We start from the raw sequence: 23,897 nt of genomic DNA, 5'->3' as shown, positions 1-23,897 counted from the left end.
TCCTGCTTAAGCATAAATCTGAAGGAAATGTCAAGGAGAAAGTTAATTTTGTGCCATTTGTAAAGATACATTTGATCACACTGATCAAACACTGACTGTGTGAAAGTTGGTTTATTGTGAACAATATGGCGGTACTTACCATATTGTAAATATATATATATATATATATATATATATATATATAGTAATATAAAGCTTCACTTTATTAAATGTATCCTAATAGATCTAACACTCTTTGTTTATTAATTTGTAAACATATTTTTAATTCTAAGCTCTTCATTTTGTGTTACACCTTTAAATCCTAGGTTCTACTGAATGATACCTTTAGCAGCTACCTCCAGAAGGAGCTTAGGAGTTTACTGCATACTGCTAATACATTGCGCTAAATAATAAAAGTTTAAACAGCAAGCTCATAAGCTCCCTCTAGTGGTGACTGCATATAGTCTGAATGTTATCGTTCACATGTATGCAGGGGATTTGAAGCTCAATAAGACCATACAGTTTATAATTGTTTAGTTGTATTAAACTGGTTATAGCTATACTGTCCCCTTGTCAATCCCTGGGTGTCCTTCTCTTACTCCCATAGCACTGCGAGTCCCTGTTGAATATTTCAAGCGAATCTGTCACTAGTTGTATCTGATTACGGCAAAGGGTCACATGCTATTTTTTGGCCAGTTATTTTCTTAGAATCAGTGATGACCAGCGTGACCTGAGCACTAGAGTCGTCTCAATGTCTGCATGCGCTCAAGCCTTTGTGTTCTCGGCTTGCCCCCACTGCCACTGATTGGCAGCTTACTAACTACTGTAGGAGAGAGCTGTGAGACACCTGTGAGATGGTGGGGAGAGCTTCAGTGCATGAATATAAGGACTCATTCTTCAAACATGATCTAATGAATTTGTATCCAATTGATGAATTATGGTATTTGCAAAGCACAGCATTTTCAGTATGTAATGTATAAAAAAACATTAAAATTCAAATTATATTAGCCAGCTTTTTTTTTCTGTCAATTAGCAGGAGCTATTTCTGGAACATTTCTCAATTCGCTTTCTCACACTTCCCAGGGTCATAATTACAGCAGCATCGTTACTAAGTTTAGTGAGTATATGCTAATGAACTAGGGTTTACGCTGTGTGGGTGTTATTAAGTTTGATGACGCTGTATCCACATTACTGATGTTATTCACTGAGGTGTAATTATATATTACACTCACTTCAGTGCCTATGATAAAGTATGGCTGGTTATAATGCTGGAGATTAGTGTGTATATAAATAAAACACCAACTGAACTTGAAGGAATCCTCACACATCACTTTCACAGCCCTTGTTTTGACTGTATGTCGGGACAAACAAGGACAGTGAGCCCTAAGGCTAGAACCCAGCCCGATTTTCAGACCTACTTGCAGTGCAAGCCCTAGATAGCTAGACTGCAACTGGTCGACGGTCCCTACGCTATTTAAGTGCAGAGACAGACAAACAACAAAGATAGACAAACACAATACTAGAGTCGTACTTAAATGGGTCAGAACCAGACAAGCTATGTAGTAGAGAGTGACAGAGAGTGGTCCGAAGACAATCCGGAGTCAGAGGAGCGAGTAACCAGGAGCACAGCTAGTGAGTCATAGATTTTCTGCCACATATTTCTGTGTGGAAGATTCAGCAGTACCAGCAAAGTAGATAACATTTTAAGAAATTGGCCTACGGTGTTGATTTGAAATCTAAAATGAAGTCAATTTATGCTGTGAATATCTGCCGCAGATTTCATCCTTTGCAATGTTGAGGATGAAGTCCTCAGTAAACATGAATTTATGGATTCTAAACAAATCAAATTCAACCTGAATTTTCTAAAAATTTGAGTAAAATCCACATTTCTGCCAATTTGATTCGGACCAATTTCAAAAAATTTGCCTCAGCCATTTTATAGATAAGGATCATGTGACCCCAGGTGGTGTATCTTTATATACGTTAACAGGCATTTGCTGGCAAAAAGCAAAAATGTGGGTACCATAAAAAAAAAATTAAATATCCAACAGTACATTGTGTTTGTTACCACCAGCAGCCATGCTTGTACCTATTGCCATATACGTCATCACATTAATATTACTAAAGTTGGAAGTTGGCTTGATGTTATAGAGCATGAAAGTGGTCCGATACAATCCTAGGAGACCCCAGCATTTTATACACGACTTTTCAGGACAATGGAACACTTTTGATTCAGCTGAATTTATTCGAACCAGAATCAAATTTCAAGAAATTCACTCTTCACTAATCAACAGCCATTTCTATGGGGAAAAAACACATGTAAGACTACTTTCACACTGACGTTTTGGCTTTCTGTTTGTGAGATCCATTCAGGGCTCTCCCCAGCGGTCCAAAACAGATCAGTTCTGATCAGAATGCATCAGTTTGCCTTCGTTCCGCCTCCATTGCGCTCTGGAGGCGGACACCAAAGCGCTGCTTGCAGCGTTTTGGTGTCCGTCTGACAAAACTGAACCAAACGGATCCGTTCTGACACACAATGTCAACGGGGACGGATCGGTTTTCTATGACACAATCTGGCACAATAGAAAACGGATCCGTCCTCCATTGACTTTCAATGGTGTTCAAGGCGGATCCGTCTTGGCTATGTTAAAGATATTACAAATGGATCCGTTCTGAACCTTCTGAGCCTAATTCATGCTTTTTTTTTTTTTTGCGGTGGATCTATGAATCTATGGCAAAATCCAAAGTGGACATTTCCACTGTATTTTAAGACCCATGTGTACCTACTCTTACCTTTCGGAGAATTTTTATGACTCCAATTCAATACAAATTTGAGACTCGAACACATAGCATAAACGACATGCTTACATGGGGAGGAGAAACTACAAAGGTCCATAACGTTCAGCTTTTCTCGATTAATACATCACCTATAACCAACAGAACTACTTTATTTTTCGAAGCAGGTCATCTCACGTCACTCATTTTGGGATATATTGAGCCAAGAAAAAGGTATGGAAAGACACATTTGTATGCAGTAACACAAATTATTTGAGAATTTTTCAATGCCATGTAAAAACAGAGTTTGAGTGATTCCTATTACAGTCTGCCAACCAAGTTTAGAGCAATACATAACCAGCGAGGAAGCTGCATCCACCACCACAATTATGAGTTCTAATTATCTCAGTCAGCACCAATTGTTTGTTACTTCTGGAAAAAGTGTGGAAAATGACAAAAAGTACCTTGAACAGCAGGCTGTGTCGTGTCAGTGCACAGCACGAGACTGCAGCATGTAAGCTGTGACCAACATACATGCTGACAGAAGAAGAGAACCCCATCGCTGATATACACCACCATAAAAGACACACTGCGGCCATGCCAGCAGGGCCTACTAGATTTTATTTGTTGAGCAAATCGCTAAATCCTTTTTTTAATTAGCAAATTGTCAAATCACTGTGGCGAAGCAAACAAGCAAAGGTTCACTGCACAACAACACAGAGCCGACAAACAATTGGACATGTGCAGCTTTATCACATTAGGTGAGCAAGTTTTCTTTGTTAAACTTCCAAAACCGAAAGACCAGGCAACTGATTTATCTGTAGAGGTTTATGGCATAATTCACCATTGGAAAGCATTCACAGAATTTTAAAAATATGCTACATTAATAGCAATTGTGTTATATAATGCCATTATTAGAATACTCAATTTCTCTGTCAAATCTCTAAATTGCTTCTCATCTCATAACAGTTGCCTTGCCCCCATGATTCCTGTGAGATCAAGATAAAATCTTAGGAAACTGATTTTATACAGCATAATAATATCATTAAAGGGGTTGTCCGAGTTATGGAAAAAAATATAGCACTGTAAATCTCATGGTCAGCGATATATAACTAAGATAAGCAAGTTTTAGGCCAAAAAATATCTATTTCCTCATCGCCCTGGTTCTCTTCTGGCCCTTTGTTTACTTGCAATAAAAACAATCTCTGCCCCTCCCCCTGCTCTGCTAAGGGAGTGAATACAAGTACTGCCCTGAGTGACATAACTGCCTGCTGGCAGACTCAGCAGCATGTTGTATGTGTAGAACTACAAGTCCCAGCTGTATAATGACACTGCTAAGGGAGTTAATACAAGTGCTGCCCTGAGTGACATGTCTGCCTGCTGGGATACTCAGCAGCATGTTGTATGTGTAGAACTACAAGTCCTAGCTGTACAATGACACTGCTAATACACACAGGATCTCCCCCCTACCTGCAATGCTCTGCAGAACTTCTCTTTCAGCTCCTGTGCCCAGCATTTGTCTCCTCACAGCCTGCAGCTACACAGTAAACACTTCAGCCCTGAGTCTGTGCAGCTGAAAGGGTTAAGAATCCTGGGAGAGAGCAATAAGCAGCAGCTGGCAGTGCAGGGGGCGTGGCCAGCACAGTGACCTCTCCTGTACAGATCTCTTAGCCTTCTGTAGGAACATTATCAGAGCAGGGAGAGAAGCTGACATCACCCTCAGTGAAATCTGAGAAACCAGCCACGGGAGATAAAGTGAGTTAATTGGAAAGCTGTTACATTTGCCTCGTTAGAAACATAGAAAGAATATTTAAAAAAAACTTGTAAAAGGGGTTGTGCAAGAATTGGGGGGGGGGGGGGGTAAGATTCATTTCAGTATCATTACAGATCAATGCTGTTCCATGCAGTTCTCCTTCTTAAACTCTACCATCTTTGTGCAAGTACAGTATATCTGGTGAGTGAGATCTGCCTTGTTTCAGGGACATTATGTTATGCAGAGCTGTTTAGTTATGCATAAGTGTCACTCAGGGAGTTATTTTTGTTAGATAGCCATGCAATCTATGTATAGGCAGCCATTTTGGACATATGCCCAGTGTTAATTTAATGTTATATTACATGCCATCTATATTGTATGCTGATACATGCTAAGCTTTATTCTTATATATGTCATTTGTATTCTTGTAGTTTTACTAAACAATTGATCAGACATCAAAACTCCTGTTTTGCCAATAAACAAGTTAGACTACACAAAACAGTCCTCTTATTTATAAGACAGGAATGGTTTATGCTGAATGTAAGACTGCATACTGTGTGAACGTGTATGAAGACAGAACAATAAAACAGATGCTGGTTACCAGCGATAGTGGATTTGACTACACGGAGCCGCCATCACACACGCCGTCCTGTGCATAAGATTGCAGCAGCTGCCATACAGTCACAAGAAGTGAGAGTGCAGCCCCCAGCAGGCGCAGCACAATCCAGACCACACTGAAGTCCATCCCTAACTAGATCGAGTCCGCACAGAGACATTAAGCAGCCAGAAAACAGGCACACAATGTCCGCTAGCCAGGCATCATCATACAAGACTAGGTCACGAGCAAGCTGCTCTAGCAAGTCCTCAATAAGAGAAAAGGCTGCTCTTGCCCGTGCAGAAGCTGAGGCTGCAAAAGTAAGGTCTTCCTTTGCTGCACAAGAGATGCAACTAAAGAAAGAGAGCACGCCGAGAAGCGGCATTGGAATAAGAAAGCATGCCAGCAAGCGGCACTGGAAGAAGAGACAGCATGCCTGCAAGCGTCACTGGAAAAACTCGCCGCTGAGAAAGAAGTGGCAGCCACAGTAGCCAAAGCAGAGTTCCTAGAGGCCTTGGAGTTCCCCGAATCCAAGAAACACAGCCAAGTACTTGGGCCTGACCTGGATCAACAAGATTCAACACAGCGTGTCTCAGAATATGTCCATCAGCATCCCAAGACAGATGACGACTGTGATCCAGTATATCAGCCAGCTTATACAGAGTTCCAAAGATCCTACCTTGAACCACAGTACCTCAAGCAGGATGATATGCGACAAAGCGATGCTAACCACAACTAACGTCTTACAGAACAAAAGCTACCACCTTCGCTTCGACTTAAAGGGACACCCTTCGCGTCTGAATGGTATTATACAGACTTTCCTAAGCCAGAAACCCCTAAAAGGTATGGTTATACACTACATATGCAACATAACAACAACACACTGGCCAACCAGGCCGCCATGGACTTTGCTGTTCTTTGCTAAACGTGAGCTGGTTACCAAAGGACTTATAAAGTTCAGCGATCGCCCCGAGAACTACAGGGCATGGCGAGCCTCCTTCCAGAACGCCATAAGAGACTTAGCTCTTTCCCATAGTGAGAAGTTAGATCTCTTGGTAAAGTAGCTCAGAAACGAGTCTGCTGAACACGCCAAAAGTATCCTGGCAAAGGCCTAAAGATGGTGTGGGAAAGACCAGATAAGTGTTATGGGTCAATAGAAGCTATAGAAAATGCTTTATTTAAGAGAATTGATAATTTTCCCAAAATAGTGGGTAGGGGTTACCAGAAGCTCAGGGAACTCAGCGACTTGTTAATAGAGGCACAGGTTGCTCAGGCAGAAGGAGATCTGCTGGGGCTAGCATTCCTGGACAACGCCAGAGGTGTCAACCCGATTGTCCAAAAAATCCCTTTTAATCTATAGGAGAAGTGGATCACGCATGGTTAACATTATAAACGGTTTCATACTGTACCATTCCCCCCCCCTTCGTGGTGTTTATAGACTTTGTTGTTCAACAGGAAAGGATTAAGAATGATCCCAGTTTTGACTTTACATTGTCATGTACCACTACTCCTGGTGTCAAACCTCACAAAACACCAGTGGCAGTCCACAAAACTAATGTTGCCTCCACAGGTTCTCCTTACAGGCAGTTTAAGTCTTCTCAAGAAGAGAACATACCCAAAGATCTTACTAAGGAATGCCCCCTGCACAAGAAACCACATTCTCTACTAAAATGCAGAGCCTTCAGGGAGAAGTCTTTAAAGGACCGCAAATAATTCCTCAAAGAAAACATCTGCTTCAGGTGCTGCGCTACAACATCGCACTTCGCCAGAAACTGTAAGGTCAGTGTGACATGTACAGCATGCGGTAGCACAGAACACAACACGGCTTTACACCCTGGACCACCCTCTCAGATATCACCCCAGGCAGACGCACATGGCGAGAAGCAGATAGACAATGACATAGACACCGCAGTAGTCACTTCTCATTGTATTGAGATCTGTAAAGGACTCACAGGAGGGAAGTCCTGCTCAAAAATCTGCCTTGTCAGAGTTTATCTGTTCGGAAACCGAGATAAGTTGATTAAGGTATACGCAATCTTAGATGATCAACACAACAGGTCTTTAGCTAAATCCACCTTCTTCGGCACCTTCAACATTGTAGGGCCCAGTTCTCACTACTCCTTAAGGACATGTGCAGGTACCTTTGAGACGGCGGGGAAGAAGGCAACTGGGTACAAGGTAGAGTCCATAGATGGTCAGACCTGCTTGTCCCTGCCAAACATACTGGAGTGCAATCACATTCCAGACAACCAGTCTGAGATACCTACACCAGAAGTAGCAGCACACCACCCCCACCTGAAGCGTATAGCTCACCTGATACTGGAACTGGACCAAGAAGCCCCGATAGTCTTACTCCTTGGAAGATACATACTACGAGTTCACAAGGCTAGAGGACAGATTAACAGTCCCCAAAACGCTCCATACGCCGGGAGACTTGACCTAGGATGGGTCATCATAGGAGACGTCTGTATAGGAGGAGCACAGAAGCCAACCTTAATCAACAGTATGCTCACCAGCACACTTGAAAATGGACGTCCTTCCCTATTCCAGTCATGTCACAGCAATTTCCTGATAAAAGAATTGCCACACAGAGCTCCTGTGCCTTGTCCTTTCGTGGATCCCTCCTGTGAAGATCACACCTGCGACGGTGAGTAAGATCACTGCACAGTTTTCCACAGGACAAAAGAAGACAACAGGGTTGCAATGTCCATAAAAGACAGGCTGTTCTTGGAGATTATGGATCAAGGAATAGTAAAAGACAAGTCAAAAAGCTGGGTCGCACCTTTACCGTTTAAACCCCGAAGGCAACGCTTACCCAATAGAGAACTTGTCTACAGTCGATTTAACTCCCTCAAATACAAACTTCAGAGGACACCAGAGACGAAAGAACATTTCTTTGCCTTCATGGAAAGAATATTCCAGAACAACCATGCAGAAATGGCACCTGCTCTCCAAGACTCCGAGGAGTGTTGGTACTTACCCATATTCAGCATGTATCATCCTAAAAAGCCAGGGCAGATAAGAGTAGTATTCGACTCGAGTGCCAGGTCCGAAGGCGTTTCGCTGAATGATGTCTTACTGTCTGGTCCAGACCTCAACAACAGACTTCTAGAGGTACTTCTCCACTTTCGCAGAGATTACGTAGCATTTATGGCCAAAATACAACAGATATTCCACTGCTTCCTCGTAAAGGAAGAACACAGAAACTACTTGAGGTTCTTCTGGTACCATAACAACGACCCCAATGAAGATATTATAGAGTACCGAATGAGAGTGCACATCTTCGGAAACAGTCCTTCCCCTGCAGTCGCTATCTATAGTCTCAGGCACTCAACCCGAGAGGGTGAAGCAAAGTATGGGTCAGATGTCAGATCCTTTGTGGAAAAAGATTTCTACGTGGACGACTGCTTGAATTCCACACCCATGAACGAGACCACAATCAGTCTCTTGAAAAGTACTCAAGAAATACTTGAGCTATCTAATCTTCTCACCCCAAGACCTTTCAAGTGATCTAAAGAACTTGGATCTTAGCACTGACTCCCTGCCTATGCAGCGGAACCTCAGTTTGCTCTGGGATTTAAAGGCAGACCCATTCACCTTCCAAATCAGCAAGGAAGATAGTCCCTTTACACGCAGAGCAGTTCTGTCCACCATAAACAGCTTGTATGACCCTCTGGGATTCTTAGCGCCTGTTACCATCCAAGGCAAAATTATGCTAAGGAGCTTCACCACAGAGACGTCTGATTGGGATGATCCGCTTCCCACGGAGATAAAGGACCTGTGGACAGATTGGAAGAAGTCTTTTGAAGCTTTGACCAGCCTTCATGTGGCAAGATCTTATGCTTCTGTACCATCTACTGAAGTCAAGAAGATGCAAAGACTGTATATCTTCTGAGATGCTACAGTCAAAGCGATTGCTGCCGTAGCAAACCTACAGACCATTGACATCATAGAACAATGCCATATAGGATTTGTCATGAGCCGGACCAAACTGGCGCCACTCCGCGAACACTCAATTCCCAGACTGAAGCTCTGCGCTGCTGTGCTTGCAGTGGAGTTGGCTGAACTTATAACTTCTGTAATGAACCTAGAAATCAAAGAAGTCGAGTTTTATAAGGACAGCAAGGTAGTCCTAGCATATATCTTCTACAAAACCAGACATTTTTATGTCTCCGTCTGCAATCAGGTGCTAAGGATCAGGAGATCCACTTGTCCTAAACAGTGGCAATACGTGCCCACACAGCATAATCCTGCGGACCACGCGACTAGATCCGTCGCACCAAGCCACTTTAAGGATACAACATGGTTTGCGGGTCCTGCATTTCTGTACCGTTCAACGTCTTGCAACATCGCATCCGACACATTAGAATTGGTAGACCCAGATACAGATGAAGAAATCTGACCTGAAGTGTCTGTTCTACGCACTTCAAAGCACCAACGCAAATCCCATTGTTTCAACAGGTTCTCCACCTGGATGTTGCTCTTTTGTGCTATAGCCTATGTAGTTTGTACAGCTCAGACATTACCTGTAAGCCAGAAGACCTGTAAAGATTTGCATCACTGCGAACATGCCATTACTGCTCCTAATCTGAAAAGGTCCAAGAACAGAATAATAATAATACAACATGAATGTCATGCAAATGAAATAGACTACCTCAGCATTGTGGTTAGTCCAAGGCATTCTGGGAAAGAGAACCCCAGTCTTCATTTTACAGGACATCAGCAGAGCTGTTCCATGCAGTTCTTCTTCTTAAACTCTACCATCTTTGTTCACGTATATCTGGTGTGTGAGATCTACCTTGTTTCAGGGACATTATGTTATGCAGAGCTGTTTAGTTATGCATAAGTGTCACTCAGGGAGTTATTTCTGTTAGCTAGCCATGCAATCTATGTATAGGCAGCCATTTTGGACATATGCCCAGTGTTAATTTAATGTTATATTACATGCCATCTATACTATATGCTGACACATGCTAAGCTTTATTCTTATACATGTCATTTGTATTCTTGTAGTTTTACCAAACAATTGATCAGCCATCAATACTCCTGTTTTGCCAATAAACAAGTTAGACTACAGAAAAAAGTCCTCCTATTTTGAAGATAGGAATGGTTTACACTGAATGTCAGACTGCACACTGTGTGAACGTGTATGAAGACAGAAGAGTGTGTGAAAGGGGTTGCAAAAGAATCCCTCATTCTTGCACAACTCTTTTAAAGAGATTTTCCGTCCTCCTAAATGTGATAGCCCGTCTTGCAAGCTCACCTTGCCAGGGGTGAAAGGTAGGGGGGAATCGTCAGGCTTTTACGCACAAGGAGGACTCAGGAGACAGAAGTGTATTTAAACTGGCATCCCGCCATTTTTATTTCCACAGGTTGCATAAACCAAAACAGAAACAAAACACCTAGCCTTGTCCAGGCTCTAACTAAACAGTGGGTCCCTCACTAAGATGGAGCCTAGCTAGCCTCAGTCCACCCAAAATAGACACACAGTCTGAACAGCAACCTCTGATACTTCGGTTTTCTTTGCTCTGGGCCTTCAGGGTCTCTCAGTGAGATGTGGCTTCTCTCACCCCCAGGAAAATTCTGAGCAAGTGTGCTGCCAGCCTAGTTATCTAGAAACTCGCCATGTGGAGCTCATCAGGACCCAGGCTTAGGTTTTTAACCCATTCCTAAATAGCACTCCTCAGCGTATGTTAGGAACCTAGGAGATACATATACACCCTCAAGTACATCACCCTGTGAGACACCACATGATAATGATGACCAAATTGGCCGAATGGTAGAAAGGTTGGACATCTAAACTCTAACCCTTGGACCATTCGTCGAGCAATTCTCAGCCATTAAGGCCAAGTTCTCACTTCGGTTATTTGGTCAGTTATTTCCATCAGTTATTGTCAGCCAAAACCAGGTGCTGGGCCAAAAACACAGAACAGAGGTGCAGATCTTTCTACTATAATGAGGTGGACAGTGGCATAGGGACCAACCGTACGGTGCACAACCCCACAGCACACCCGCCGTGTGTATACTGGTAATAGGATATAGAAATAATCGGGAGGCACTCAGATATCTGATAAATGTATGGATAGACACAATATAAATGGATATATTTAATTATAAATTTAAAGCACAAATGCATAAAATCAATTAATCATGTTAAGTCTCTAAAAACGTCCAATACATTTTAAGTTGATCAACCTATAAAAGCAGTGGGAATTTTTTTTCCTAATAAACACAGTGATAAAAAAAATTGAATTATACAATTTTTTATCAATAGTCCTATGATCCAATAATCCAATGGTATGAGTGATATAATCAGCTGAGACCTTAATAAGTGTATTGTTATAGTCAATTGTATTTGCCTGGCATATATATGGATCACAATATAATGTAATCAATTGAGATCAATAGGTGCACTGTCAAATGTTCTTTTATCAACAGTAATCTCCGTATGCACAATAATGAATTCTCAGCCTAATGGTCGGCAGTGCGGCACACAGTATCTAATGTTAGCTTGATAATAGCAAATGATGTTTCCTTGATGACAAACTAAGCCACAGGGCACTACTTTACCAATCCTGCAGATGGTGACGTCTTATGGATTGTCTGTGTGCAGTTTCCCACTTAATCCTAGGTAAGTAGATTGACTGATGTGGCTTCTTATATGTTTAAGAGATACTTGGCTTCCATGCCGAGGCTGACACTTTGAAACTGTAGCTTGGTTGCTAGTACAGTGTGCCTTTGAGATATTTGCGCTGACTCAATCTGTGGCATCCCATGTGGTCACGGAGTACTGCGCTCGATACCCGCCGATAGCAGGGTGGGACAGATCGCAAAGTCTCCGTGCTGCTGCAATAGGTAGAGTATCCAGACGGTGTATGCGATGTCTATTCAACGCAGATACCGGACGCGTTTCGGAACAGCGTGTTCCTTCCTCAGTGGCCTGCAGTGAATAGATCAATGTCTCCTTTTAAACAGTGTCTTGGAGGAAGTGGTCATCTGGGATTCAAGGATCCATAAGTCCTGGACTGGATTTTCATATATATTTAGCTGCAATTGAGCTTCATATATAGTAAAGAAAAGAACAGAACATGGAATGTTTCAAATGAAATATCATTCTGCGTCTGTTGATATTACTTATTCATACAATGAATATAAATATAGGTATAAATATAAAACGTGTCACCATTAAATTAAGGCTATATATTCCATTGTTCTAAAAATCAGCGTTACTACTGCGTTTCTGTTGCGTTTTTCAAGAAAGGATATGCATAGGATCTTAAACATGAATTATATTTGATTTTTATATTTTTTATGTTTAAGTTTTTTAAACATCTATATTATTTATATGGAAAAAAATTATCCTTTTATATTCATAGATCTTATCATCTATTTTTTCTCATTGTATCTTTTTTTCTTTTTTCTTTATCTCCCACACAGATGACATTACTTGACAGAAAAGGAGGATTTGCGTCAAGTACTGTTTTAAAAGGAGACATTGATCTTTTCACTGCAGGCCACTGAGGAAGGAACACACTGTTCCGAAACGCGTCGGTATTTGCAGTGAATAGACATCGCATACACCTTTTGGATACTGTACCTATTGCGGCAGCACGGAGACTTTGCGATCTGTCCGCACCCCGCTATCGGCGGGTATCGAGCGCAGTACTCCGTGACCACGTGGGATGCCAAAGATTGAGTCAGCACAAATATTACCAAGGCACACTGTACTAGCAACCAAGTTACAGTTTCGAAGTGTCAGCCTCGGCAAGGAAGCCAAGTATCTCTTAACCACCTCAGCCCCTATGGCTTAAACACCCTGAAAGACCAGGCCACTTTTTACACTTCTGACCTACACTACTTTCACCGTTTATTGCTCGGTCATGCAACTTACCACCCAAATGAATTTTACCTCCTTTTCTTCTCACTAATAGAGCTTTCATTTGGTGGTATTTCATTGCTGCTGACATTTTTACTTTTTTTGTTATTAATCGAAATTTAACGTTTTTTTTTGCAAAAAAATGACATTTTTCACTTTCAGTTGTAAAATTTTGCAAAAAAAACGACATCCATATATAAATTTTGTTCTAAATTTATTGTTCTACATGTCTTTGATTAAAAAAAAATGTTTGGGTAAAAAAAAATGGTTTGGGTAAAAGTTATAGCGTTTACAAACTATGGTACAAAAATGTGAATTTCCGCTTTTCGAAGCAGCTCTGACTTTCTGAGCACCTGTCATGTTTCCTGAGGTTCTACAATGGCCAGACAGTACAAACACCCCAAAAATGACCCCATTTCGGAAAGTAGACACCCTAAGGTACTCGCTGATGGGCATAGTGAGTTCATAGAACTTTTTATTTTTTGTCACAAGTTAGCGGAAAATGATGATTTTTTTTTTTCTTTTCTTACAAAGTCTCATATTCCACTAACTTGTGACAAAAAATAAAAACTTCCATGAACTCACTATGCCCATCAGCGAATAACTTGGGGTGTCTTCTTTCCAAAATGGGGTCACTTGTGGGGTAGTTATACTGCCCTGGAATTCTAGGGGCCCAAATGTGTGGTAAGGAGTTTGAAATCAAATTCTGTAAAAAATGGCCGGTGAAATCCGAAAGGTGCTCTTTGGAATATGGGCCCCTTTGCCCACCTAGGCTGCAAAAAAGTGTCACACATGTGGTATCTCCATATTCAGGAGAAGTTGGGGAATGTGTTTTGGGGTGTCATTTTACATATACCCATGCTGGGTGAGAGAAATATCTTGGCAAAGACAACTTTTCCCATTTTTTTATACAAAGTTGGCATTTGATCAAGATATTTATCTCACCCAGCATGGGTATATGTAAAATGACACCCCAAAACACATTGCCCAACTTCTCCTGAGTACGGCGATACCTGATGTGTGACACTTTTTTGCAGCCTAGATGCGCAAAGGGGCCCACATTCCTTTTATGAGGGCATTTTTAGACATTTGGATCCCAGACTTCTTCTCACGCTTTAGGGCCCCTAAAATGCCAGGGCAGTATAAATACCCCACATGTGACCCAATTTTGGAAAGAAGACACCCCAAGGTATTCAATGAGGGGCATGGCGAGTTCATAGAAAAATTTTTTTTTTGGCACAAGTTAGCGGAAATTGATTTTATTTATTTTTTTCTCACAAAGTCTCCCTTTCCGCTAACTTGGGACAAAAATTTCAATCTTTCATGGACTCAATATGCCCCTCACGGAATACCTGGGGGTGTCTTCTTTCCGAAATGGGGTCACATGTGGGGTATTTATACTGCCCTGGCATTCTAGGGGCCCTAAAGCGTGAGAAGAAGTCTGGAATATAAATGTCTAAAAAATTTTACGCATTTGGATTCCATGAGGGGTATGAGGAGTTCATGTGAGATTTTATTTTTTGACACAAGTTAGTGGAATATAAGACTTTGTAAGAAAAAAATAATAATTTCCGCTAACTTGGGCCAAAAAAAATGTCTGAATGGAGCCTTACAGAGGGGTGATCAATGACAGGGGGGTGATCAATGACAGGGGGGTGATCAGGGAGTCTATATGGGGTGATCACCCCCCTGTCATTGATCACCCCCCTATAAGGCTCCATTCAGATGTCCGTATGTGTTTTGCGGATCCGATCCATGTATCCGTAAAAATCATACGGACATCTGAATGCAGCCTGACAGGGGGGGTGATCAATGACAGGGGGGTGATCAGGGAGTCTATATGGGGTGATCACCCCCCCTGGAAGGCTCCAGGGAGACGCCTGTATGTGTTTTGCGGATCCGATCCATCTATCAGTGGATCCGTAAAAATCATGCGGACATCTGAATGGAGCTTTACATGGGGGTGATCAATGACAGGGGGGTAATCAATGACAGGGGGGTGATCAGGGAGTCTATATGGGGTGATCACCACAGTCATTGATCACGCCCCTGTAAGGCTCCATTCAGACGTCCGTATGTGTTTTGCGGATCCGATCCATCTATCAGTGGATCCGTAAAAATCATGCGGACGTCTGAATGGAGCTTTACAAGGGTGTGATCAATGACAGCGGGGTAATCAATGACAGGGGGGTGATCAGGGAGTCTATATGGGGTGATCACCACAGTCATTGATCACGCCCCTGTAAGGCTCCATTCAGACGTCCGTATGCGTTTTGCGGATCCGATCCATCTATCAGTGGATCCGTAAAAATCATGCGGACATCTGAATGGAGCTTTACAGGGGGGTGATCAATGACAGGGGTAATCAATGACAGGGGGGTGATCAGGGAGTCTATATGGGGTGATCACCACAGTCATTGATCACGCCCCTGTAAGGCTCCATTCAGACGTCCGTATGCGTTTTGCGGATCCGATCCATCTATCAGTGGATCCGTAAAAATCATGCGGACATCTGAATGGAGCTTTACAGGGGGGTAATCAATGACAGGGGTGTAATCAATGACAGGGGGGTGATCAGGGAGTCTATATGGGGTGATCACCACAGTCATTGATCACGCCCCTGTAAGGCTCCATTCAGACGTCCGTATGCGTTTTGCGGATCCGATCCATCTATCAGTGGATCCGTAAAAATCATGCGGACATCTGAATGGAGCTTTACAGGGGGGTGATCAATGACAGGGGGGTAATCAATGACAGGGGGGTGATCAGGGAGTCTATATGGGGTGATCACCACAGTCATTGATCACGCCCCTGTAAGGCTCCATTCAGACGTCTGTATGCGTTTTGCGGATCCGATCCATCTATCAGTGGATCCCGTAAAAATCATGCGGACATCTGAATGGAGCTTTACAGGGGGGTGATCAATGACAGGGGGCTAATCAATGACAGGGGGGTGATCAGGGAGTCTATATGGGGTGATCACCACAGTCATTGATCACGCCCCTGTAAGGCTCCATTCAGACGTCCGTATGCGTTTTGCGGATCCGATCCATCTATCAGTGGATCCGTAAAAATCATGCGGACATCTGAATGCAGCTTTACAGGGGGGTGATCAATGACAGGGGGGTAATCAATGACAGGGGGGTGATCAGGGAGTCTATATGGGGTGATCAGGGGTGATCAAGGGTGATCAAGGGTGAATAAGGGGTTAATAAGTGACAGGGGGGGGGGTGTAGTGTAGTGGTGCTTGGTGCAACATATTACTGAGCTGCCTGTGTCCTCTGGTGGTCGATCCAAACAAAGGGGACCACCAGAGGACCAGGTAGCAGGTATATTAGACGCTGTTATCAAAACAGCGTCTAATATACCTGTTAGGGGTTAAAAAAATCACATCTCCAGCCTGCCAGCAAACGATCGCCGCTGGCAGGCTGGAGATCCACTCTCTTACCTTCCGTTCCTGTGAGCGCGCGCGCCTGTGTGCGCGCGTTCACAGGAAATCTCGGCCATCGCGAGATGACGCGTATATGCGTCGCTGAGCGCAGGGCTGCCACCTCCGGAACGCGAATCTGCGTTAGGCGGTCCGGAGGTGGTTAAACATATAAGAAGCCACATCAGTCAATCTACTTACCTAGGATTAAGTGGGAAACAGCACACGGACAATCCATAAGACGCCACCATCTGCAGGATTGGTAAAGTAGTGCCCTGTGGCTTAGTTTGTCATCAAGGAAAAATCATTTGCTATTATCAAGCTAACATTAGATACTGTGTGCCGCACTGCCGACCATTAGGCTGAGAATTCATTATTGTGCATACGGAGATTACTGTTGATAAAAGAACATTTGACAGTGCACCTATTGATCTCAATTGATTACAATATATTGTGATCCATATATATGCCAGGCAAATACAATTGACTATAACAATACACTTATTAAGGTCTCAGCTGATTATATCACTCATACCATTGGATTATTGGATCATAGGACTATTGATTTAATTTTTTATAATTTATATTTATTTTTATTTTTTATATTTTATTACAGTGTTGATTTGATATTTTTTTTCCCATTACTTTTATAGTTGATTAACTTAAAATGTATTGGATGTTTTTAGAGACTTAACATGATTAATTGATTTTATGCATTTGTGCTTTACATTTATAATTAAATATACAGTATCCATTTATATTGAGTCTATCCATACATTTATCAGATATCTGAGTGCCCCCCGATTATTTCTATATCCTATTACCAGATCTTTCCATTATACCTGATCTCTGTGTAGGCTTCACTACTGGTTTTGGCTCACAATAACTGATGGAACTAACTGATCAAATAACTTAAGTGAGAACTTGGCCTTACACTGTCAACTAAAACTGGTGTGCGCTAGGATTATCACTCTCCAAGGCAATAAGTACAAGTCTTTCTTTTTTTGAACTATGAATATCATTGACAATTACTACTGTATCTTTTTTACAAGCGAATGCAGAAAAATTCCTGTCTGGAGAAATTTCTATTCTGGGGGCTTATAAAAACGATATAAAAGTATTCTAACTAATGTAATGGCCACACTTTTAAAAGAGATTGTAAAATGTAAATGTGAGAGATAGGTGAACTTTTGTTTTCTCCATATTAATGAAAATAATCTAATTATTAATTTAGGAATTATAAGGCCGGACACACATGAAACAACGTTAATTTCATATTAAACCCATAAAGCTGTGGGCGCTTATTTTACAAGGAGGTTGTTCGAAAGTCTACAATGTATTTAATTATAATATAATCTTTTCCGTTACGGTCTCTTATCATTTTTATTCAAGAAATAGATGAAGAATATGAAGCCTTCATTACATTTGTTGTATCACAGGGACCATTACCATCCTGAAATATAAAACAATAAATAGCCCAGCGGTGCTGAAATTTATACGGACGGCGGAGGCTTCCAGAGATAATGAAGAGAGACGCACACAGCTTCCACCGTTAAACAAAGCTTCCAGCAGTGTGAAGATCTTCCGTAATAATCATCAAACGTGTTTTTGCAGTATATAATGAGAACACTCATTAGAATGAGGACACAAACTGTCCTACTGTATTAATATCAATAATATTAATAATTGCCTATTACTAACCTCCCATTGATTAAGGTAGTTTAAATGCAAGGGTGTAATAAGGATACATGAGGCGACCTCCATATCAAACCGTTTGCATAGACACATAGTTGTGGTTCACCTGATTAAAACGCTGTTTACCTTTTGTTGATTTCAGACTCTCTTCCTGAGTTAATATACATTTTCCTAATAAGCAAATTCTTTGGTGCAATGAGGGCCTCACCATTGATCTCTTTGCACCCAAGCTCCACTCATTCCTGTGACAGATTCTCTTTAAAATTTGGAATGGAACTATACTCCACCATAAGCACTTTCATCAGAATATGAGTTCAAGGCAATATAGAGAAGATGGAGTTGAGTAGAATCAAAATTTTGCCCCAATTTTTTTCAAAACAGAGAGAAATTTTCAGGGAACACTTTCAAGTTGGGTAAAATTGATTCAGGTACAAATTGAGTCAGACGCGCGATATAGACCGAAATAGAATTTTCAGGAATTCACTCATTACTCATAGAATATTGCCTCACCGACAGAATTGTATAAACAAGATAAATATGAACTTGTTGCTACCTGGCAAGATTGTGCAAAAAGGCTCAACATTTGTAATCGTGTGTCAGAAAGTCTTAGTGGGGTCCCTAACTGAGGACCATATTGGAATTAGTATCAGGGCCCATGTACACGACCGTTGGATGGTTTTAAGGTCCGTAAATTGTGGATCTGCAAAACTCAGATACCGGGCATGTGCATTCTGTATTTTGCGGAACAGAAAAGCTGACCCCTAATAGAACAGTCCTATCCTTTTCCGTAATGCAGACAATAATAGGACATTGTCTATTTCTTTTGCGGAACGGACATATGGACGTACGGAAATGGAATGCACAAACTTTTATTTTGCTGTATAGAAGTTCAGGGAAAGGATGGGGAGGAATCATTCCACAGTATTGAAGCAGAACAGGGTTCAGTAAGGGAGGTTACAAACTGGGTAATAGGAACAATCCTATTACACCTTGCTGCACTGACTGCGGATCCAAATTGCCATTATACAGCTCTGTAATTCCAGCAAACCGTTCTTGTTATTGGGGTGCAAGTTCTGTTTGATACAGCCATTAACAGGGTTTATTACAAGGAAATATTTATGTGTCTTATTTGCCCTTGTGCGGTGCAGTTATTTGTTCGAAATAATTTTTTGGCTTGTATTAGTGGGAAAAAAGGGCTTATCAGCTGTTGTGTGGTGAAGTGCGAAAAAATTGCAGCCCTTTAAGGCGTGTATTAGCGGCAAAAAAATATATATTATTTGCCGTTCAGCGCTGCAGTTATATGTTTATAAGTGGAAAAACTGGCCTAATTGCCGTTTAGTGGTGCAGTTATATGTTCCAAAGCCCTTTTTGGCGTGTATTAGTGGCAAAAAAACATATACCCATATTTTTTGCTTTATAAGACGCACTCCCCCCCCCCCCCCCAAAAGGGCAAGGGGCCGTGCATCTTATAAAGCAAATAGAGCAATATTACATGGCCAGCACATCGCAGGCTGTGCTTTACTGCATAGGCATAATGGCCTGCGATGTGCCAGTGACATGTAAACAGGGGCGCTATCAGGGTAGTAGCGGGGCCCGGCCCAGTCACTGAACTTCATTAATGGGCCCCAGTCAGAGCAGCCATCACATATAAAGTGTATGCAGCAGCCACTAGCAGTGCTGCTTTGCTGAACTAGCTGTAATAGCTTCTCTGCAGTACTCACTATGCACCCAGAGGGCAGGCTGGCAGTACTTGTCACTCACTCAGTCACGGTCCGGCCCCGCCCACTTCATTAATCCATTCATTAATAAATTTGTATTTGGGGCCTGTCCTGTATCCCTGTTTTTAATGGAGGCCGTTATAGCACCAAAAAATGGTAAAAAGCAGAGTGGACCCAGCATGCATGTGCAACCTGCACTCCCTGAATTTAATGGTGGCCATTATGGCACATAACAGGTAGGATTTAGTGTTAGGTTCCCGTCTTATAGCGATCACATTGATGTTTGGCAGACGGGCCCAAATAATTTTGTACAAAATTTATTTGCCAAGAATCTCAAATTTTCTAAATAATCATAGCATTAGCACCAGAATGTTTTCTATAATTATGGCATTATTGTACTTTATTTGTGTTTGCAGAGTGCTGCTGTATTGTCTTTTTTTCCTGTATGTTTCTAGCCATGGCAGTGTGCACCTGCACATTGGGATGTGCTGACTGACCCCCCTTTTTTTGCAGTTGCCGTGAGATCTAGGCACCACGTCTCCAGTCCCCTGACCAGCCAGATTTACCAGAATCTGTTCCAGGACATGAAGTAGTGAATGACGTTGTTCATCCCATATCCTGGCGACTGACAAATAACGTGGCCTCCTCAAAGGGCCTGAGCAAACTCAGGTGTCACACATGAGCTGCCACTGGCTGGCATCAAAGTTACACAGGGGAGTACTCCTGTCTGCTTGGATCATCAAGAAATCGTTTATGGCCTTTCTCTGTTCGTATGGTCGGTCCAACATATGGAGGGTGGAATTCCAACGGGTGAAAATGTCGCATATCAGCCTATGTTGGGGGATGCCGTTCTGCCGCTGCACCTTAAGGAGGGTGTGCTTTGCAGTGTAAGGGTGGCTGAAGTGCATGCAAAGTTTCCTGGCCATTTTTAGGATGTCTTGCAGATGGGTGGAAGACTTAAAGAACCGCTTGACAACCAGATTGAACATGTGTGCCATGTAGGGCGCATGGCTCAGCCCTCCCTGACGCAGCCCCGACGCCATGTTCTTCCCGTTGCCGGTCACCATGGTTCCAATTTTGAGTTGTTGCGGTAATAGCCAGGATTCAATTTCTTGGTGAAAGACACGGAGCAGTTCCTCCCCTGTGTGACTCAAGTCACCCAGGAAAATGAGGTGCAGAACAGCATGACACCGCCGTGCCCTGCACATGTGGTATGCTGGAGAGGCACTGTGAATTTTCCCTGCAATGGAGGCTGAGGACACGGTGGAGGATGAGGAGGCAGAAGCGGACATTATTGCAGGACCAACGGCATGAGAATGTGGAGGCAGAAGCGGCATCACCTGGCCAAGTTGCTGGTGTAGCTGTGCAGGAACCACATTCACCCAGTGGGCCATAAAGGACATGTATTGTCCATGACTGTAGTTACAGCTCCACACCTCGGCGCTGCTGTGCACTATGGCAGACATCCACAGGCTCAAGGACTGGACCACCTTCTGTTCTACATACGTGTGCAGGGCTGGTACTGCCTTTTTGGCAAAGAAATGATGGCTTGGGACTCTCCACCTCAGCTCGGCACAAGTCATATGTTCTCTGAAAAGTGAAGAGTCCACCACTTGGAAAGGGAGGGACTGCAGCACCAGCAACTCGTCCAGGAGCACATTCAGCTTCTGCTCCGTTGGATAATTGCACGCATACTGTTGTCTCTTGTCAATCGCTTCGGTGATTGATTGCTGATGGAATGACTGACGAGGAGTAGGAGGAGGAGCAGGAGCATTAGGACCAACAGATGATAGGAAGGACAGACAGCTCCCTTCGGCTGAGGTGGTGGAGCCTTGACTGCCTGAAATCGGGTGCGTGCCACTGGGTGATGCAGCAGTTGCTGCAGCAGGCTGGACCACCACATCGGAGCCACGGTTCTCCCAGGCCACTTTATGGTGATGCTGCATATGTTGATGCAGGGCCATGGTGCCAACATTGGCACCCTGGCCACGCTTCATCTTCTGCCCACAGACTATACAAATGGCCATGTTCACCTCCTCTGCCGGCTTAACAAAAAACTGCCACACCGCTGGGTAGGTGATTTTACTCCCAACACTCCGCACTGACTGACTGTTACCGCCACTGCCTCTGTGAACCCCTGCACCACTACTTTCCGGGCAGGTAGGCTAATGTGAAGTGGATGGTCTACCCTGGGAATGTTTGGCTCCTGACCTCCCACTGCTGTGACCCTGCTGACTCCCGGCCACGTTAGCGACTTGCTGGCTCCGTCACTGCCTCGTGGGCAATCTGCCACCCTCTTCTCCTGATGATGATAAAGCCCCTAATTCATTCGGCTCCCAAGTGCAATCAGCTACATCATCATCATCATCATCGAGTACTGCGTGCACATCACTGATCTCCGCCTCAACGGTCTCTGGGTCAGGAGCCTGACCGCTCACAACACCAGCTCCCACGCCACTCTCCTCATTACTACTTGCCCACCTACCAGAAGAAGCGGCAGATGTTTCCTCACATCTTGGCTGGGCAGTAGCTGCTGACTCTCCTCTAGTAGCTTGTCCTTGCTGTATAGTCGAGCTGAGCCCACAGCATATAATACTTCTCTGTCTGAGGGAACAGAAAAGGACAGAGGCAGGTTGAGGACATGTATGGGCACAGGGCCTGCTCCCGGGCCATGCCAACTAAGGGTTGTGTCTGACGAACCCAGCAACTCTTGGGACGAAGTGAATGACCGAGTCAACCTTTCAAGAACCCCTGGGTTGCTGGTCAAGACACGACCACTAGACGACACCAGGAGCTCAGGCCTCTCGCTGCGACTCCTGCTGCCATGCCCTCTTAGGGTCCATTCACACATCCGTATGTGTTTTGCGAATCCACAGATATGCAAAACATGGACACCGGCAATGTGCGTTCCGCATTTTGTGGACCGCACATTGCCGGAACTATAATAGAAAATGCCTAATCTTGTCCGCAATTTCGGACAAGAATAGGACATATTCAATTTTTTTCGGGAACGGAATTGCGGACCCGGAAGTGCGGATCCGCATTTCCGGATCCGGACAGCACGTAGCGTGGCCCTATAGAGATGAATGGGTCCGCAAAATGCGGAACAGAATTGGTGACGTGTGAATGGAGCCTAACTCTGCTGTGACCTGGCCTGGCCCTGACCGCAAGAAGTAATTCTCACTTCACCACACAACAGCAAATAAGCTCTTTTTTGCCACTAATACACGCCAAAGAACGCTTTAGATCATATAACTGCACCGCTGAACGGCAAATATATATATTTTTTTGCCACTAATACACACCAAAAGGGGCTTTAGAACATATAACTGCACCGCTGAACAGCAAATATATATCTTTTTGCCACTGATACATGCCAAAAAGGGCTTTAGAACATATAACTGCACCGCTGAATGACAAATAATATATTTTTTTTGCCACTAATACATGCGAAAAATGGCTGTAATTTTCTCACTTCACCACACTACTTTTTTTTGTGCCACCAATACACGCCAAAAAGGGCTTTAGAACATGTAACTGCACCGCTGAACGGCAAATATATTTTTTTTGCCACTAATACACATCAAAAAGCGCTTTAGAACATATAACTGCACCGCACGAGGGCAAATAAGACGTAGAAATATTTCCTTGTAATAAACCCTGTTAATGGCTGTATCAAACAGCCCCCCGTACCCAGTCCCCAATAACAAGAGCGGTTTGCTGGAATTACAGAGCTGTATAATGGCAATTTGGATCCGCAGTCAGTGTAGCAAGGTGTAATAGGATTGTTCCTATTACCCAGGCTGTAAACTCCCCTACTGAATCCTGTTCTGCTTCAATACTGTGGAATGATTCCGCCCTATTCTTTCCCTGAACTTCTATACAGCAAAATAAAAGTTTTCAAGTCTTTTCTACCACTGTCCCTAGCGCCTGCTGACATCTCTCCCTGCACTAAGTACACTGGAAAATGGCTAAATCCAAGATGGCTGATGCTATTTATAGGGCTGTGACATCACAGGGGCTGGCTGGCTGCTGATTGCTGCATGCATGGCATTGTGGGTGATCCTTCATTCCCAGAG

At 43.2% G+C, this 23,897-nt stretch overlaps 1 protein-coding gene across 3 annotated transcripts in view; it reads right to left on the bottom strand.

The window, feature by feature from the left end:
• Positions 1-23,897, bottom strand: part of DPP6 (dipeptidyl peptidase like 6) — a 1,686,142-nt gene that overhangs the window by 262,102 nt on the left and 1,400,143 nt on the right. The window contains exon 1 of one of the 3 annotated variants that reach the window (XM_040434146.1): positions 10,606-10,726. The exons of the other annotated variants lie outside the window; for them this stretch is intronic. The gene's annotated coding sequence lies outside the window, so the exon portion shown is untranslated. Of the gene's footprint in view, positions 1-10,605; positions 10,727-23,897 lie in introns of those variants that run through there. 3 annotated transcript variants of the gene reach the window in all.

Source organism: Bufo bufo, chromosome 5, assembly GCF_905171765.1.
Source record: "Bufo bufo chromosome 5, aBufBuf1.1, whole genome shotgun sequence".
Classification (NCBI taxonomy): Eukaryota; Metazoa; Chordata; class Amphibia; order Anura; family Bufonidae; genus Bufo; species Bufo bufo.
Note: the sequence above shows the minus strand (reverse complement) of the source record. Positions and strands in the feature narration are given on the sequence as shown.